Below are 6,057 nucleotides of genomic sequence, written 5' to 3' on the forward strand. Positions count from 1 at the left end.
TACATTAGCCAGATACTCTAGGATGTGAAAACTCGGTATCCCAATTTTGAAAAGCTACAACTAGAAAACTTTATCTCTACTTCCAAACTTATCATATCATTGTCATGACGGATCAATTGATGCATCATATTCTTTCTAAGCCCGATGCCATGGGTGCTAACCATAGGTGTCCTACAAGCCAATCATATAAGTGATGACACGTATGACATGACACACACTATTTTTACTTATTATTATTTATTAATATTTTATCACTTTATCTTACACATTGTATATATTGTGATGTCCATGGATCTGTGCAATGAAAATCAGATCATGATAAGATCACAATAATGAGACCGATTTGCCTTTAAATATAGACCCTAAATAATCCCGATCGTAGGTTACTTGAGAGGGACATCGAGATAACCAAATAGACTAGTGTGTTGTATATCTGTCCATATGTTGGAGGCGACTGGTCTCATAGTTGCTCATGTGGGGACATAAGGGATACAATATAGGTGTTCATTAGAGAATGAGTTCACTAATCGATCTGCTCACGGAATGTTGGATGCTTGATGATATCTCATAGTCAGATAACAGTTTCATCGTCCAAGTGGTGTATTTGGCCCCTAAACTTGAGACAATAAAGATATTCTGTATGAGTACACTCTTTGATACCGGACTTATAGACCTAGAAGTTTCAAATCTAACACAACTAGTCATCAGGAGTGGCAGCTAACCTTACAAGAGCTATTGAGCGTCAATAAAAGATTATTCGCTCTCAATGTCATGAGAGGAATATTCTATATGTTTTTGCTAAATAAAACCTCTAACCAAGGTCATTCAGATTGAGAGAGAGAGAGTTCTTCTAGAGAATCTGAATAGAGCGAGACTCGAATAGAAACTATATGGGCATGACAGCACTATATACTCCATTTCAACTTTCATATTACCAACAATGAGATAGAACATGAAGCTCTTTTATCATGACTGAAGCTTACTAGGGGCATGAGAAAACAAAATCTAAAAGTATATAGTGACTCCCAACCAGACATCAGCCAAATTAATAACATATATGAGGCTCATGACTCCACCATAGCATTATACCTTGCAGAGGTAAGACAAATAATAGTCAACATTTCAACATCTAGCATTGAATAAATCCTAAGAAATGATAACATGGCAGGAAACATTCTTTCTAGACCACGTATTAGGAAACATCCTCTACCATCTAGAGGGATCATCACAAAGGTATTAATTCAAAAAAGAATACATAAGGATTAGGTGGTAAATAATGTCTTAGAGGTCACTTGGATGGAAAATATTATGAGATGTTTAAAAACTGGGGTTCTTCTTGATGAGCTGAACGAGGTAAGAAAAGTGCATAAGCAACAAGCGTGATACTACATATTGGATGGGGTGCTCTATAGACGATTCCTATCACATCCCTTGTTGCATTGTCTCCATTTTGCTGAAGCTGCCCACGTTATCCAAAATCCATGAGAGGATTGTGGGGAGCACATTGGCATAAAGACATTGGCATTCGAGATTCTATAACAAGGTTATTGTTAGTCAACCCTCAAGCATGATGTCGAGGAGTACATCCGATGTTGCGATATGTGTCAGCATAAAGCCCGAGTCCAAAGGCTACCTACTATAGAGTTGACTCTGATCGATGTAGCTTGGCCTTTTTACACAGTGAGGGTTATACATTCCTAAACCTTTCCCACCAACTATAGGGCAAAGAAAATATCTAATGGTTAGGGTAGATTACTTCACTAAATGGGTCAAAGTCAAGTCATTAGCATCGTTTACAAAAAGAAAAAAGGCTAAAGGGTTCATTCGGAAGAGTATCATATCTCAATTTAGAGTATCACAAGTATTGATCTCTAATAATGGAATATAATCTAACAATGCTAAATTCAAAGAATTTTATGATTCCTTCGTAATTTACCTTAGATTCAACTAAATGGCCCATTTATAGGCTAATAATCAAGTTGAGATAACCAACCAAGCCGCACTAGATGGACTAAAGAAGAGAGTTTTAAAAGCTAAGGGAGCTTGGCTGGATGAATTCTTGAGCATATTATGAGAGTTACCGAACTACACTGAAAGCTTCCATTAGGGAATCACCTTTTGGCTTAGCATATGGAACCAAAGTGGTGCTCTTGATCAAGCTAGAATTATCGATTACTTAGACTCAATGCTTTGTCGAGGAAGAATTAGAGGTTGGACTTGAAGCAAATCTAGATCTAATTAATGAAGTCAGAGCTCAAGCACACCTTAGAACCTAGCCTACTAAATGGTGGTTACTAAAACCTTCAATACCAAAGTTTATCCTCATTAGTTGGAGGAGGATTTAGTTCAATAGATAACCAAAGTTAATAGCCCAGCTCAAATCAAAAGTAAGCTAATGTATGTTGAATCCCGGATTTTGATGATAAAACTAATTGATGAGTTCATTAGACTAAATATATTTTGAGATAAGTGATATAAAAGATACTTCGATCATAGACTTGGAATATCGAAGGGCCAACTATTGAGCAGGAGAGTCAGACATTGCGCTAAAAATTATCATATAAAAAATTAGATGTCAAGTTGAAGGATTAGTCGATGTGCTAAAGATCGAACTTCGTACTATAGGTTCGGGCATCATGCCGAAAGAATTAGATATTGCATTGAAAAATTAAATATCTTGGGAAAGTTGATATGCTGAAGTTTCGGACGAAGTGCTAGAAGATTGGATAATAATTCGGAAGAGCATACAATGTACCAAAAGCTTCATAAATAGTATTTGGAGGGGACCCTTCAACTATCATCGTCATCCTCCACCGACTTCTTCAGTGACTTGACCTCCCTTAGATTTGCTGCCATCACTCCCTCCAGTTCGTTGATTCGACCCGTGCCATCCTCTGATACCAAATGAGAGTTAACATAATATATTCATTAGGCTCATATAAGTCAATCATACACATTGTCCACTTCCGATGTGGGACTAATGAGATGTTACAATATCCCCAACTCAATTAACCTTTAGAATAAAAGATAATATACCGAAAAATATCATGATTAGCTAGTTCTTATCGCAGACACTGCACACTGGAAGAGCCCGGTACGATCTCTTTATCATAGCCAAAGTGGAGCACCCACTACACCATTAGATTGCACACTAGATTCGCTGACTACTTAGTGCCTTGAAAGCGATTAATCTTCACACAACCTGCAACTAAATTAAAGAGATGAGACAAAGAAGATCTCTCAAGCACTGGTTTCGTTAGGAACCCACCTCTCATTATCTCCCCATAATGCGCACAACCTCGATGTGCTTTTCCTAGAAGAGCGACTCATATCAGCTCAAAATGTGGAAGAAGGTCATGTGCTTGTCCACAGCATCAGTGGCTTTACCAAAAGGACCACAAGCTCCGGGCGCATTTACTGGGCTTTCTGTTGCTATAGATATGTTATTTAAGTCTCATGCTTTTATACATATTTTATTTAAGTCTCATGCGTATCTTTGGTCTTGTGCACTTGGCATGGCTCCTTTTTCTAACATAGTGAGGCAAATGTAACGTGGAAAGCCTGCTTTAGTGCTGGTTTCAGTGTTGTATCTATCCGTTGTCAAGGGGATGGCAGATCGATCCACAATGGCCAATGATTGAGCTGTTTATGACATCATACTGTTGATTGACGTTTAATTCACCATCTGACAGCAAACTAGGGTTGCAACTGTGAAGAGGCTTTATAACCCAATTAGGGTTTTGGTTAAATGCACCTATATGTTTGTCTTTTTTTTTTCTTTGTTCAAGCAAAGTTAACTTGACATTCAACTTTCAATCTTTTAAGAGCTTGTAGATTGATATTTTTACCTCATTGTTCTAAGCTAAAATTCTGGTGCATGTTAACCTTGGACAAGTTGAACACCATCATTTGATATGTATATATATATATATATATATATATATATATATATATATATATTGGATATCATACTTGTAAGATACCTTTTAGATATGTTGCTTCATAATTACTGAGAATATTTTATAGTGTATATTAAGCATGAGAATGTGATAAACAGAATTGAAACAATTATTTTACTTAATCTTGCATAAGTTTTTACTGTTTTCTTTACATTGTAGAACTACTTTAAGGATGCTAGTTAATTATTTAATGCCATATAATGGATAAGTACATATTCTAAGACTAAAGTTTAGCATTTATAATATTGCACACGAAATTATATATCTGATCAGTATCTGCAACACAAGATTATAAGATTTGGCACATCATATTGTAATGGCCTCGTGTCCATATCTCTGCTAGGATAATTGTTCTTGGCATAATGATCTACACATGTAAAAGTATTCTTGCAACACACCAAGATTAGGAGCTAAAAATGCTACACATGTGAATGGTTCATGCCAATAAACAATACATCAGAGTGGAATAAGCATTAAGACAGGCAAAAGGTTGCTGAAAATTAAAGCGAGAACATTTCCGGAGAAACTAAGAGGGTTTAGCTTTTGTCTTGATAAACAGTATAGGAATTGGGATGATAAGATGGTGAAAAGAGGCTTCTTGCATATGCGAGATATTGTCATAATAATATATATTGATTTATTAATTTCGGTAAGTTTGAATCATGAATTGAAAATATTTAAACACTTAAGTTAGTGTTAGTAGACTCATCTATTCTCTAAAACTCCATTTAGATCTTCTCACGCTCTCATATCTTTCGATGTAACATTAAATCATAATATTATTTTCACTTTCACATCTCTCGTCCTCATCATGAAGGTGATGATTTTACGCCTTGACATACGTTCTAATTTAACTCATTAATTTTATTGAATTGAAATTACTTATCCAAAATACTTAAACCTAAGTTAAGATGACAAAAGACTTATCTATCAATCATAAGTCATTTGACTTTTTATCTAATTTTGGTAAAGATTAAATCTATAAGCAATGAAGTTGTAGAGAATACAAGGATTTTAAATTTATTGTTTGCGGTGCATATGAAGGCATCTGAATTATGGAATCAGTGTTCTCAGTGTTGGGAATAGCACAAGAAACACTTTGTTAATGTTGGGGATCAGAGCCCCATCATATAATTATCATGATTTAAGATGATCGGGAGAGCTTCGGATTCTTACATCAAAGTTATGGGCCTAAATTTTCATAGAGAATTCATCTTATATATATTTTACTTTCTTGTTAGATTATAGTAAAATTTGAACATATAATATATTTATATTACACTTTGGGCTTGAGCCTTTATGGGATTATTAAAGGGTATATTATGCACATAGTAAAATACATTAGAGTGGACATATGTCTCATCTCAATCTTTAATTTTTTTTAAAAAAGGAGTTATTTGACATTTATATAAGGGTGGTCACTTATTACCATCCTATCGATTTATACCCATCATTTTTCTAAAAGGAATTATGTGTGGTAATAAACTAAGGATAAATACTTATCTTCATCTTATGAATCCCTATCGACTATGTTATAGAATGGGGGCATGTGATACTCATCCAAGAAACATTTATACTTATAAAGACATTGTAAACTTCATATTTTAAAATTAATAAATAGTTGGGAGCTTACAGTAACAAAACACGTATTGTGAGATATCTAAGTGAGGAACAAGTCGAGGAATATGATATATTAACGGATATATTAATTGATATATATATATATATATCGTCCTTCCACCCAAAGTGAGTTTTCTCACCTCATTTACTTTTCTTAATATAGTTATTTTATATTTACTTAGATTTATTAAATATTATTTAAATTAATCAAAAAAATTAATTAAATTATGATTGAAAATATGAGTTAACATCCTCACATGTCTTTTCCAAACTTTTTGATTTCATCACCTCTCACTATACCTTTGCTTTTTATTTTTAATTATCCCACCCTGCACCACTCACCCCTATTTTAGCTAATCTAGCATTTTGGTGCCTGCAAATGCAGTTTGTCAGCTAGATTATATATATATACATATATATATATATATACATATATATATATATACATATGTATATATATATATATATATACATATAT

This window comes from Musa acuminata, chromosome BXJ2-1 (genome assembly GCF_036884655.1).
Source record: "Musa acuminata AAA Group cultivar baxijiao chromosome BXJ2-1, Cavendish_Baxijiao_AAA, whole genome shotgun sequence".
Classification (NCBI taxonomy): Eukaryota; Viridiplantae; Streptophyta; class Magnoliopsida; order Zingiberales; family Musaceae; genus Musa; species Musa acuminata.